The 14,355-nt window shown below is 51.1% G+C and overlaps 2 long non-coding RNA genes across 2 annotated transcripts in view; both read left to right on the top strand.

The window, feature by feature from the left end:
• The window catches only part of LOC147583419 (uncharacterized), a 35,943-nt gene extending 30,558 nt beyond the window's left edge, over positions 1–5,385 (top strand). The window contains exon 3 of the long non-coding RNA XR_015243106.1: positions 5,279–5,385. This is a non-coding gene — a long non-coding RNA (uncharacterized LOC147583419). The remainder of the gene's footprint in view (positions 1–5,278) is intronic.
• Positions 1–14,355, top strand: part of LOC147583412 (uncharacterized) — a 380,385-nt gene that overhangs the window by 143,233 nt on the left and 222,797 nt on the right. The window lies entirely within an intron of this gene.

Here is a 14,355-nt window from a genome sequence, read left to right as displayed (position 1 = left end):
ATTTAGAACTATTGAAAACCTTTAAAGAGATTAGAAAAAATTGGCAAATGCACTTTCTTTTTTAAAATCAGGATTCTTTGTTACTTGTCAGCGCTGGTTATTTACTTTTTCAATTGACAATAAGACTTATTTGTTGGTTTTGTTTTTGTTGCTTTTAGTTTTTCTCCCATCAATTTGCCATCATTAAGGGACCTTTAAGATTCAGATTATGAAGAAGATAATGGAGAAATTGTTTTCTCCCAGCCCATGTACCCTAAACCTGAATTTAGGAAGTATTAACTTTCAGGATTTCATTGGAATGTCACATCAGAATTGTAGGCACTGCATCGGTGCATAGACTAGACCTCATGTCTTGATTCAAGTGATATTTTTTCCCCCATAAAGTCAGACCTCACTCACGTGCCTAAGCTTCTATTTAAAAAAAAAAATTCTTCAAAGAATACACTTTAAAAATATATCTCATTAAAAAATTCATGTGAACAATCAGAGCAGTGTGGATATGTAATAGTGGGTAGAATTTGGTGAAATATATTTTTTTTTTTTAATTTTTTTTTTCAACGTTTATTTCTTCTTGGGACAGAGAGAGACAGAGCATGAACGGGGGAGGGGCAGAGAGAAAGGGAGACACAGAATCGGAAACAGGCTCCAGGCTCTGAGCCATCAGCCCAGAGCCCGACGCGGGGCTCGAACTCACGGACCGTGAGATCGTGACCTGGCTGAAGTCGGAGGCTTAACCGACTGCGCCACCCAGGCGCCCCAAGAATTTGGTGAAATATATTAATCTCAACAATAAAACCATTCATGCTTTGGGCTTTTTAAAGCATTGTCCCAGATAATTTTAATAAGCAATTATTTGAATGGATTTACTTTCTAAGGGATAAAAAAAAAAAAATGTGTCCAAGAAATGAGAAATAAAATGGTCTCTTTCTTTTCATTCCACTCGTTTAACACTTGAAAAAATAAAAGGCTTTATTGGAGGAAAAATTTAGGGATACACAACTAGAAGAGGAAAGGGATTCACAACTCAGAAGGAAAAAAAAATGTTGACTGGATAAGATCTGTATTGAAATTCCCTTCAATATATGGTACATTCATAGTGTTTTGATACTTGGGACAAATCCCAGGCGTCGCATCCCCTCAGACGCTTTGTTTCACATCTCTGTGTCATACTCTCTAACCCTCCCTTCACTAGGTGATCTACGTATCCATACTTCATCTATTCTTGTTCTTTCCTCAGTTTTCCCTCTCCTTCTTTCTCTTCTCTGGAGGAACATGTATCTAATCTCCAGGATCATATTGGGAGTCAGAATTCTAACAAATAAGTGCTTATTGAAAGTAACTTCTCTTTAGGGTTGCCTAGCATGCCACATGAAACAGCAGAACTAGGAAGTAAGAACACTGAGTTGAAGCAAAAGTTCAGCTGAAAAATTTGTTAAGTCTTGGCAGCTTCTAAGCCCTGTAGAGATCCATTTTCTTTTAGCAGAGGGTCAAAGGCAGAACAGGTGATCCAGAGCTGCACTGAAGATGGGAGTGTCTCCTGATGAAACATATCACTCTCAGACTCTGGGAGGCTGTCATGTGAGAGGCTGAATTAGAAATACTTTCAAAGAGACAACTGTCTTCTAGAGAGTAACCCTCCTTTTAAAAAAATTCAGGAGTTGGACTTCCCATTTATCTTTAAATGAGGAAGGAGACCTTCTCCATTTTCCCTAACTCTTGACTTCATTTTAGAACTGACAAGTTTAAACAAGATGAGAATCAGATTGCTTCTGCTTATCTCATGCTTTCAGCTCTAGCCGACAATGTAATTAATGTTGCTGTAGGAAAAACCAAAAGCGTTCTTGAGGAGAACTTTTTCCTCTCTGCTTTTTGCAGGCATCATTCTTGAGAGAGTAGGTTGTCTTTTTGACATACTACTGAGGGAGGTATAACACGCAGATGTCCTTGATGATTTTTTTGCATGTCTGTTGATTTGTAAGTTAAGCCCAGACTACTTTTGTCTTCTTATCTTTTTATGGTGCACAGAAGTTATTAATTACCATACTGTTAAAAAAAGTAGCATCCAAAACAAAAAATTATCCATACATATGCACACAGTTTCTTTTGCTGGCCTTCCCTACAACATATGATTTTCCTTAGCATGTTGGTGTTTTAATCCGTTTCTGGGGAAATTTGCTATAGAAAAGTACTAGAGTTATACTGATAGCTATCGGGTGTCTTTTATAACTAGTTCCCTCAGTTCAAGGTTACATTTTCTTACCTACACTGTCAACATTGTTTTTCAACATCATTCCTACAAATTCCAGTAGACTTCCCATCTTCTCTTGCAAGTCAGGTTTTCTCCTCAGAATCCTTCAATTTCTCTCTCTTAGTTACCAAATCAATTGTGAACGCTTTATTCTGGCACTCAGTTGTCTATAGCTAGACCCATATTTGAGTACCTATCCTGACAGTTTTATGTGCTTCAATTTCTGGTCTCTAATTAAATTATATACATGAGAATACTCAGAACTCGCCCATAATATTTAGTCCGCATGGACTGCTTTTATAATCCATCTTTCTACTGTGATTCTACTCACTTATCAAGACCAAATTTAAATGCCATTTCATCCATAACTTTTTTCTCTTCATTTATACTTTTTTCTCAGCACCCTTGCCCACCATCTGCTACCACCATGGGGACATACCATAATTAATGGCTATTTTTTTTTATGTTTGTTCCTATGCTATTGTGAATGCACAATACCTTGTGATATATGTATTCATATGTGTATCTGTCTGCCTTATAAGAACCTCAGTATAGGAATATACCTATATCTATACAGTAGCATATAGAAATATACACCACTTAACTCTTTGTTGGTCTGTGAAATGGTTTACCTACTTGTTATAGAGAATATATACAGTTTTTTCTTACATTTATTTTTTAAAGGACAGACTATATTATTATGAAAAAAATGTGTTAAGAATTCGTGGATCTTTTCTGTAGATAAACTTACATTCTATCAAGAGAAGTCAACGCCTATTTTCAAAGGCAGAAAATTTTCTTTTTTTCTTGGTAGCAATAATGGGAAACACTTTAACCTCCTGTTTTTTAGTCCAAAGTGGAATGGTGTTATTTATCATGCATTGATTTGTTGTCTCTGAACTGACAAAGTAGGTGGTTTGGCTATTTACAGTCAGTGTAAGATGGTATATATGTTCAAGGATGCAGGTGAGTACCATTAGAATAAGTCCTTTGGGACGGCTAGTTATGTAGCAAAAGGAATATATCATACAAGTAATTAAGGATGCAAAAGAAGAATAGTATAGAAAGATATGATGGCTTTAAACATAAGTTGTCTTCTAATGAAGCTGATGTCAATCCAACCATTCTTTAGAGAAATCTATGTAGGATAAAGTTCTAAAATTTTCATTTTGTGATCATAATTGTATTTTGAAGTGATTTCTATTTATAATGGGAATCAATATTTGATCTAGTGGATCCTCAGTATCATCCTCAGTATGATAGGATTGTTTAGGCATTTGTAAATTGGGAAAACTGAGGAATATAACAGACATGAATCCCTCACTTTCATTTTCAGTTTTTATGAAATAAAACATATATTTATGCATTATATTTATACTTAATATTATATTCAATGTTTACTGTAAAGTTATTGTAAGTAAATTTTTTTCCTGTTATAAATAAAGGGATATGTAGTTGATAACTTATGTAGAGTATTCAGTGAAAATACTTAACAAAATGGTCTTAGTGCATATATTCTGCATACAATTAAAAACTTCTGTTTGTATGAAATGAGAATATCCCAGGATTCATATCGGATGGCTGTAAACTACCTACTTAATGTTATGTGATTTTTCCATAAGAAGCTTATTTGGTGTTTCTTTCTTTACAGAAATATCTTTATTTTAATATATTTTATTATAATAAAATTTATATGCTAACACTTAATAATAATATTCCTAATAAATTACTCACGCCGCCAATGCCACCTCGCCACCACCGCCGCTATGACTCTCTAGCGTGTAGTTCTGAACTCTGTTTCTTGGTAAAACTGCGAGGTAGGAATTGTTTGTTGGCTTTGAAACCAGGGGCGGATCAAGATGAGTGCTTGACACTTTGGTAATGATGTCATTTAGGAAAAGGCATCGGGTTTCTTTCTTAGTTTCTAGTCAATTTGGAAGGCTTAGCTCTATCACTGTCATTTTCTGGTGACATGACTGAGTGTGTTTGCTGAGCCTCAGAGGCTGTGCCACATGAAAGGGTACTGGGGCGGGCGGCCCTCAATCCTCCACCTTCCTTGTCGGGCGCCGGTTTGCTCTGCTGCCCAGTGACAGTCCTGGATGTGAGCAGTGTCCCCCCTCTGCCTTGTCCTCAAGACTGCTACATCAAGGCCTGTAGAGGGTGGGGACTTGAGGGCCACAGTCCCAGCCCTGGGGACCTTGGCCGTGGGGCCAGTGCTGGGGTTCAGTCAGGGTCTGGCTGGCTTCAGCTGTCCTTATGCGTCCTCATGGCCAGCGCACCTGTGACAGGTGTGTGCTGTCTGTAATTTGGTTGGGGTGATGATATATGGAAATGTCCAATAGCTTGCTTTTAATGTAAGCTGTTCAGCAAGATTTTCCTATCTTACGGAAAGCCTTTTTGCTGATGCTATTAGAGTAATCGCCGATAGACCAAGTTTTGAATTCTGTGGCAAAATCCCAGAGAGAGGACGTGAACGTGCTCAGGTCTCTGCTCATCCCTCAGCTTTTACTTAAAAGGACCTGGCTGTCACTTCTTGTTCCTATTTACATCTGATTTCTCCCAAAGCGGGGGAGTTGGAGATGGAGAGAGGGAGCTGCGGTGTTCTTAGAACGTGCACCTGTTGGGGCAGCTGGGAGGCTTCGTCGGTTAAGCGTCCAATTCTTGGTTTCGGCTTAGGTCATGATCTCATGGTTCGCGAGTTCAGGCCCCACGTCAGGCTCTGTGATGACAGCGTGGAGTCTGCTTGGGATTCTGTCTCTCTCCTGCTCACACACACATTCTCTTTCTCAGAATAAAACAACAGAAACAGAAAGCAAGCATGTGTCGTGCTCAAGAGGAAGCTCCAGGTTTGGCAGGCTTCTCACTGTAAGGTCTGAAACTTTCCTCAAAGAGTCATTAAAAACCATTTGTGAAGCTGAAGAGCCTGGTTTGGTTGCTTGCCACTCAGTTTTAGCCTCTTGACAGGAATCCGGTTTTCGCTGGCATCTTAGTGGTTCAAATTCGACAGATTCTATTTTTTTTCCCTTTCAGGCAGATTTCAAACTGATGTGTGATAACGCGATGACCTACAACAGACCAGACACCGTGTACTACAAGTAGACCAAGAAGATCCTTCACGCAGGCTTTAAGATGAGCAAAGAAACCCGTGGCAACAGGGAGCCACAGAGACGTGAGTTCCCCTCTGTCTCGATGCCTACACAGAGCCCCACCCCCACTGACTGACATGCTTCCACCAGTCCATCACTGGCAGTGGCGCGGAGCTTCTGCTCTAGGGTACACATCCCAGGCCACCCTCCCCTCCAGGTGCTCTCTCTCTCTCTCTCTCTCTCTCTCTGCTCCTGCGCCAGCTGGAACGTCTCCTTTAGGGTTGGTGGAAAGTGCTGGATCTGTTGATCTAAGTGTGGGTGTCTGATGGATTGCAGCCCAGCCAGCCTGTGATTTGTTTTACGTGGCTGCCTCACTGAGTCCGGACAGGACGTCTTGGCCATCCAGAGTGGCTTCCCAGATCTGTCCCACGAGCCAGGTTGCATGTGTCACGCATCTAGGACCAGTGCCTTGTACCTGATCGGCCTGTAGGTGAGGTGAGGGCCACTGTGCCCTCTGGCCCGTCCCCCTCTGCCAGCCCCGAGTGCTCCCAGCCAGTCGGCCGCGCCTGTGGTGCTGACTCCCACCTACACCTCCCGCGGTAGCGCCATGGGAGCCCACTGTTAGGCCAGGCGAGGCTGCGGATGTCCACATCCAACCCATCGCCATGGTGCCTCGGCTGTGAGGCAGAGGTAAAGGCCTGCTGCTCTGTCCTTTTTGATTCTAGGAGCGGCTGTTAGCTCTGAAGCACAGCATGTCGTTTATGCAGGACATGGATTTTTCTCAGCAGGCAGATCTTCTGGGCAACGAAGACACAGCTTTTGAGGAGCTCGTTCCTGAAGCAGCACCTGTACAAGTTGAAACTGCCAAGGAATCCAAAAGGAAGTAGAGAAGTTATCAGGTATCGGGAAACGCACCTCAGGAATGTGAGTGAGGGTGAGCCTGTGCTGGTGCCCGTGTCTGTGGAGTAGCTCGTGGACCCCCCCCACCCCACCCCACCTGCTGGAAGGAGCCTGGTCCCCAGAGGCTGCGTGTGAGCTCTGGTCTCAGGTGTTTCCAGGCAGCTGGCCGGCAACCTGGACCAGCCGGGCCTTGAAACGCTAACGGACCTGGGGGCACAAGGGCTGGACCGCCCCTGCCAGCCATACGCAGGCTCTGTTCCAGGTGTGACACTGCTGTTCCCATATGTGTGTTGCAGGGATTGTTGGCCCTTCACTATGAAGAAGTTCCCTCCTATGCAGGACACCTGTTGGTGGCCTGGCTTGGCTGTCCCTGAGCGGGGGACATAGCTGTGCTGTGTTAGGCAAGTGACACGCTTTGGGGGGGGGGCTTCATTCTCATCATACCCGGCCCCCCAACTCCTGCAGCCATCCACCCTGGGCCGGTGGGGGGGGCTTCTTGCAGGCTTGGGATCCGCAGGCAGAATTTGCTCCCACAGCTCCTTGGATGGAATCTGTCCATATGCTTCTGGAACCTTCCACAAGAGAGACCACATCCCTTGGGTGCTGCACCCAGCAACCCTTGGCTGTTCAAATAAAGCTCTTCTCTGTGTGGGGTCTGAGGCCACCTGCCGAAGCCTCGGGATGCCCCTTTTGCCTCATGACCTGTGCTCCCAGCTCACCCTTGTTTCTGGTGTCTCCACGCTCCATGGAGCTTTGCCTCTTTTTCCAACGGTGCCTCGAATGGCATTGTGAGTAGTGAGGTTGCCGTCAGGTTGCTCTTAGATCGACTCAGGTGTGCAGCTGAGACACGAGACACCTCCAGCGGCCGTTTGGGTCTCCCTTGCTGTTCGTGGAGGCCTCGCGTATTGCTGCAGTTACAGCCATGAGGACAGGGTCAAGGAGTACTTCGTGCCCCTGCTCCCAGCCCATGGTGACCTTGGGGAGTGGTAGGGACTGACCGTGGTGAGGTGGGAGCAGCACGTGCCCCGGTGACGTGTGTGGTGTTCTTGCCTCGCAGCTGCACATTTGAGCCAGAAGGAAATGCCTGCAGCCTGACTGACAGCACGGCAGAGGAGCACGTGCTGGCCGTGGTGGAGCACGCAGCTGACGAGGCTCGGGACAGGATCAGCCGGCTCTCACAGGGGGCAAGGTAGCGTCAGGGGTGTCTGGGCAGAGCTCGTGTCCCGCAGGCTCTCTTTGGGTCCTGTCACCAGCTCCATCTCTGGGGTGCCTCGCGAGCAGGACCCTCCCAGAAGTGGTGTGTGTTACGGGGTCGCTGCAGGCAGGCTCGCCCCGTAGTGGGGATGTTGCCCACCGGCGGATGGACGTCAGGCCTGCCAGTCATCTGTGCTGCAGCCTCCCTCTTCTCCTGGTTGCTTGTGTCTCTGTACGCCTCTGCAGGACCTACACGAGGCACAGGCAGAGCGCGGGGGCTCCTGGCTGTCCTCCAACAGCTCCTTGTCCAACAACTCCCCCTCCAATAGGGACCAGCACCACCTGGGTAAGGTGGCCCCGGGACTTTGTGGGCTGCTCCCTCTGCAGGGTGCCCCTGCCCCTGGGGCGCTGAGAACGCCCTCTAGTCGGGCAGCTGCACGGGGCTGAAGCGTGTGAGTGGCAGTCACTTGGGGTTAGGAATCGTGGGGAGTGGCCGTGAGACATGGCCGGCCCTGTGTCATGAGGAGCCCCAGCTGGCTACACCCCAGGGACCTTGGAAGGGGCAGAACGAGCCTCAGACGCTGAGTTCAACTCGGGGAACGTTTGTTTCTTTCTGCCATTCCCGTTTTTAGTCCTAACACAGAGTGTCAACGAGTGTGTCGATCTTCCGGGGCCCTGAGGGGAGAGCAGGTGGCCTGGGGCCTTCTGTGTTTACTGAGACAGAGCGGGCAGGTGTGTGGGCCCCACCGGGATTTCAGTCCCACGAGGAAGGGAACCAAACGCTTCCTGGCTCCTTGAATTTACTCCCTTACTTCCCCATGCTGCTGTTGCAGTTCCCAGATAGAAGGTCAGGCTCACGAAATACGTCTTGACGTTGTGGGCTCGGGGGTGCTCGTCCATGGTGGAGGTTTGGCTGAGTAACAAGCGGGCTGTATGGCTGAGTTGTGGTTTCACTAACCGCCGTCACTAGGACACGTTTTCGGCCCGGTGTGAACCGCGACGTGTGTGTGGATCCACTGTGTGAACACCTGTCTTTCCCACAATTGCAGAAGTCCTTCTGGCCTCAGCATCGGGGAGCAGCCAGAGGTGACCCACGACCCATACGAATTTCTTCAGTTTCCAGAACCTGCAGCCTCTGCAAAGAGCTAGCCTTGTAGATAGACTTCCGTTAGTTTTTTATTTTTTTATTTGTGTGTACAGAGTTTTTGTCGTGAGACAGAGACTTTCGTTTTGTCCCCTCTGGCGTGCGGGAAGCAGCCCCGGGGAGGTGGGGAGGTGTCTCTGGCATCATGTCAGCCACACGCGGATCCCGTGTTTCTGTGGGTAGCCCCGTGAATCCTGGACAGTGGACAGCACACATACAGGTGTGTGACCGGGTGGGGTTGAGCCGTTGTGCTTTGTCTCTTGAGCTTTGAGGGGTCTGTAAAGCTCCTCTCTGTGGCTGGCCGGGACATACCATCCTGCCCCAGCTTCCTTCCCGAGCACCCCCTGGGAGGCAAGAGATGCCCACGTTGAGGGTCCTGTGTGCTGTTTGCCCTGCCCGCCCTCCCCGCCGTCCCCACATTTCCGAAGCAGGTCATGGTGGGGCCGCGCCCTCCCGGCCTGGGATAGGCCCTGTGCTGGGCGAGGCCTGCCTTCTGCTGGAAGCTGACACTGCCCCCTGACGACAGTGATGTGCTGTGTCCATAGACTTTTTTAATCTGGATGTGTTTACTGGATGCTTGTTTACATTTGCAAAATGTAGAGATCTCAATAAAATACAGAGCGATTGCATGTAATTGTTTGCAGCCCCATAGGTGTCCACTTCTTTGTTTGTTTTTTTTTTAATTTTCTTCAACGTCTATATTTGAGAGAGAGCACAAGAGAGGGAGGGGCCGAGAGAGAGGGAGACACAGAAACGGAAGCAGCTCCAGGCTCCGAGCTGCCAGCTAAGAGCCCGACATGGGGCTGGAACTTACAAACCGTGGGATCATGACCTGAGCCGCAGTCGGACGCTCAACCACCCTGAGCCCCCCAGGCGCCCCTGTAAGTGTCCACTTCCAAGTGACTTTTCAGCAAGAACCTTTGTCACAGGAGGTCAGCAGCGTCCGTTCCGGCTGCTCACCCTCTCGCGTTTACTCTGTGTCTGGCCCCGTTCTCCGCCCGCAGTGTGTCTCTCTTACCCACCCTACACAACTTCCAGGTGGCTTCCTTTTTGAAAACAGAATTGGAAGGGCGCCTGGGCGGCTCTGTCGTTTAAGCGTCCCACTCTTGATCTTGGCTCTGGTCATGATCTCCCGGTTCGTGGGTTCAAGCCCCATGTCGAGCTCTGTGCTGACAGTGCGGAGCCTGCTTGGGAGTCTCTCTTTCCCCCTCTGCTCCTCCCCTACTTGTACGCACATGCGCACACTTCTTTCTCTCTCAAAATCAATAAACTTCAAAATATTCAAACAAAACAAGATTGGCGCTTCTGTCACCTCACAGGGCAGAGTGAATCCTGGGGGAAGGGGGTATGTGTGACGGAGGCAGTGGACAGCACGACGTCCCCCGGCCCACAAGTGCCACGGGGTGGGCCAGCCCTGCTGGCCACTGCCTGCTGCACTGGTAGGGCGCCTTGGGAACCTCAGGAGAAGGGGAGCAAAACATTGCATAGCTGAGGTGTCAGGAAGCCGTGGCAGGTGCCAGCAAAGGAGCAAGTCCCCAGGAGGACAGACCCCAAGGTCAGGCTGCTCCTTCCTGGGTGTGTCACACACAGCCGTGAAGGGGGGACCTGGGGCTTGGGGCGCCTCCCTGGGCTTGCTGCCCCGGGAAGCTGGCAGGATCCAGGTCAGAACCCACAGGTGCTCTTGGTGGTCAGAATAACTGGGGGCAGGTGGCCTGAGAGGGGGAGGGTCCCTCAGAGCCACAGTGGCCACGTGTCAGCCACGGATGCATGGGAGCACCACAGTACCTCAACCATGCTGTTGACTCTCCAGGAAGGGGCTGTGTGGGCAGACAGTGCCAGGTGATGGGGGTCCATCTTGCTGCCTTTTCTGTGGGAAGCCACACTCCAAACAAGACCAGTGAGGTGGAGAGTGTGCACATGTCTGAGTGTTGCACGCTTGTGCAGTCTCGTATGTGCATCTGTGTGCACATGAGTACATGTGACATGTGAGCATACGTGTGAGCACGTGTGTGCAACATGTTTATTCTGGTGCACGGGTGTGCACATTGTGCTAGTGCATGTGTGAGCACATGTGTGAGCATGTGTGTGAGTCAATGTCCGTACACGTGTGAGCACATGTGTTGGCGTGTGTGTGTTGGTGCCTGTGTGTGTGCACGTGAGTGCCAGCGCCTACCTGTCCCGCACTCCACCTCGCTCCTCCGCCATCCCTGCCCCCAGCCCCAGTGCTGACCCTTTGGGGGTTGGCTGCTTAGGTGTGTGCGCAGCGGGATTGCAGCAGGCCCGTTAACAGAGCTTGTGAATGACCTTCCTGTCAGGCAGGTTGAGGATCACACTCGGTGGAGTGCTCTGTGCACCCTAAAACTAGGGGGGAGTCTGTGTTGAGGGAAGGGGACACTGGACTGCAGTAGAGGGGACAAGAGTGGGTTGCAGAGTGGGGCCCACAGAGTGGGGCCCACAGCACAGAGTGGGGCCCATTAGAATTTTAGGGCATGCAGTTGTGCGTGGGAAAAGTCCTGGTTGTCCCGGGCGGGGGTTACGGCTCTGGTTTTTAGTCTGTTTCTTAGTGTTGTAGCTTCAGAAGTTTTTCTCTTGGAGCGAAGATGTCTCTTTTGGAGGCACATTTCTCATAGGTGTGAGTGGCTGAGGTCACCGTGGCTCCAGGTCAGCCAGGAGGCCCGACCACCTGCAGACTCGGGGGACCCCTGGGGTAGTGCCTCCCCTGCCCCACTCCCTGGTGCCTCTTTCAGGGTCTGCCGAGTGGAGGGGTTGAGGCCACAGGCCCCAGAAAAAACCCCAGCGAGGGGCCACCAGCCTGCACACGGGCGTATCTGGGGAAGCCCGTTCTATGCAGAAGGCCGACACCTTGCTCGTCTTCATTTACCGAAAAGCACTTTCAAGCGCTGTAAAGACTAAACTTTGCCGCAGCTTGAGCTCTGCCAGTGGGAGTGGTGGCCTCACAGCCAACACTCACATGCCGTGTCAGACGTGGCGGCTCAAAAGTGAGTGCACTGTGGGAGGCCTGCACTCTGGTGGGTGCCCTGCCCTGAACTTGAACTGTGTTCAGTTACTGGCATCTCCCACCATCCGTGGTCTGCTGTGCCGATGGCTGGGCTCTTGGGGGTCTGAGACCCTGGTCAAGCAGCCTGTCTTCTGCCCTGGGTCTCTGGTGGCATGTTGGCCTGGCCTGGGGTAGCGCTGTGGACAGTGGTGACCGGCAGGCCTGGGCACAGGATTCCCTGGGATGTGGTTCCAGGTGGAGGTTAGCACGCAGAGCTGTGCGGGCCCCAGCCCGGGGCTGACCACAGGCGGGTACTGGTATGCAGGGCCCATAAGGGGCAGCCGCTCTCCCCTCCCCCGCCCGGCCACCGGCCTCCAGCACCCTCATTCCCTGCGGCCCCTCATCCTGGGCCCCATCTCCTCTCGCCCGCCTGTGGTCAGACAAAGCTGCCAGGATCAGCGTCCCTGTCATCCCCAGGGACTCTTTGCTCCTGAAGATCGCTCCGCATGGTGTGTTGGGCCAAAGGGTTATGTGTTGGGGACGTGGAAGCCCAGGTAGTCAGGCTGGATGTAGGAATGACCCAGACCAGCAGTTGGCCCCACCCCGGCCACGGGGGCCTTCTCTGCAGGGTGTCCCCAGCTGGCTGTTGGGGCCCCGGGCCTTCTCTACAGGGTGTCTGTAGCTGGACCCGCCCTGCCCCCCGTTGGCTGTGGGGGCCCCAGGGTGGGGCCGGCCCTGGCTTTATGAGGCGCCTTGGGCTCCATCATTGCCACGGCAACTGGGCCTTTGTTGTTTCTCAGGCCTGGGCCAAGTGAGACTGTGATCCAGGAAGGAAGTGGAGCGGGTTCTGTCTCCCAGTGAGGTAGGTGTCTCCTGCTTCTACTGTGACCAGAGAACTCAGAAGCACAACCTGTGCGCATCCCCAAGCAAGACACAGAATGAAATAATGATTCAGGGGCTGTCAGGACCTGTGTCAGGTTTCAGAAGGTCACGTTTGCCAGGCTGTGATATCATAAACACGCAGGTGTGCCCAGGACGCCCTGTTCAGAGAGCATGGTGTGACGGTGTCTGTCTGGCAGGGGGCAGGGTCACCGTCCACAGTCACACTGGGCCAGTGCAGCAGCCTCTGCTCGAAGCTTCTGTGAGTCGGCCATGTTTGTGTTGGGGACGTGGAGGTGACGATGGTCTTGTGGGAGCATTGCGGCTCCAACACATCTCACACCAAAACCTGGACTAAATCCTTAGGAGTAACGAAAAACGAATGTCAGGAACTGAGCTTGGGCTAAGAGGGGACCCAGGCCCCACCGAGTCTGCCCAAGAGGGAGATCGTTAGGTTCCCTTCCTGCAGGCTGAATCCAGAGGAACAGTCCTGGCATTTGCGGAAGGAGTAGACGGGGGACTGGCTCAGATCTGGTGGGGGTAGGGGGGTGGTTAGGAGGTCGTCTAGGGAGTGACACCGGCACAGGCTCCAAAGGCAAGAGATGGCCATTAGCGGAGGGGGTGGGGAACGACGTGGCTCCAGGCCGAGGAAATAGCACGAGAAATGTGAGGAACGAGAAATGAGTCAAGAAATCTTGTGTGCCTATGCTGTGTGTGTGTGTGTGTGTGTGTGTTTGTGGTGTGTGTCTATGTTGCATGTGTGTCTTGTGTGTGTGCTGTACATGTGGTGCATGTGTATGTCTCTGTGGTGTGTGTTCCACGTGTGTATGCGCTCTATGGTGTATGTGTGTGGTATGTCACGTATGTGGTATGTGTGGTGTGTTGCGTGTGCACGTGTGTTCCGTGTGTGGTGTGTGAGCGTGAGCATGTGGATGGACGTGTCCGCACGGGTGTCTTGTGCACACGCGGAGCCCACGTTAACTGTGCCCTCTGGTCTAGGCAGGAGTCAGGAGCCCATGCGTTTGTTGGTAACTGTGTATTTGTCCCGGTGAGAACTGCTGGAATCTTCTGAGACTGAAAAACCGAACCAGAAGATCCAAGGGGGTGTTCGAGCCGAACACCTGCCCTGCCATGGGGCCCGGGGCGAGGCCCCTGCTACCACCTGCAGCTGTTCTCTCCAGACCCCCCCGGCTCGCATGACTGCAGAGCCCGCGGGGCCCGACTTTGGTGGTGCCCACCGCAGCCACTCCTGGTGACTGGGTAAGTGTGCACCTCCCGCCGCGGCTGCTTGGGCAGTGTGCGTGGTTGTGACCTCACACTCATGGCGCTGTGGTCCTGCCCCAGGGACCAAGGCTGCGCTCACCCTCTGCGGAGTGTTGCTCTTGGTGCCGCTTTGAGATTGGCTGCAGGGAAGCTTTCGGGGGGCCTCCGAGGAGTGCTGCTGTGGTGCCCCCACACGTGCACTCTCAGTCCCATGTTCCCGTGACACTTTGGCTGTCTTTGTTCGGGTTCAAAGTACTTTCAGAACTTGAAAACTCGCTCTGTTTCAAGTTTTACCAAATCCAACGCCAGCTGCAACCTCAGTGTTTCCACATGTCAGTGATACCATTTCTGTCCTGGGAAGCCCCGTAGGATGTGGCCCACCCTTGCCTTCCATGGGCTCCTGGGCTGACATGCGCCCTCCCGTGCCTTCCCTGTGCCCTCGTGTCCCCTACGCACCCCCTCGCTCCTTCGACAAGATAAGTGCTGTCTCCACTGCCATCCTCCATGGCACTTCCAATTTCTCCCACATCCCTGCTTCACCTCCCTGTGCCAAGGTCTGTGGTTACACCCTAGAGCCCACCTCCCCGTTAGTGGGGTTTGGTTTTCAGAAGCATCCTTTCCATTGGCCGGTACTTCCATCCAA

The sequence above is a fragment of the Puma concolor genome, chromosome A2 (genome assembly GCF_028749965.1).
Source record: "Puma concolor isolate L17-30 chromosome A2, mPumCon1.1.hap2, whole genome shotgun sequence".
Lineage (NCBI taxonomy): Eukaryota > Metazoa > Chordata > Mammalia > Carnivora > Felidae > Puma > Puma concolor.
This window is presented reverse-complemented; position numbering and strand designations above follow the sequence as displayed.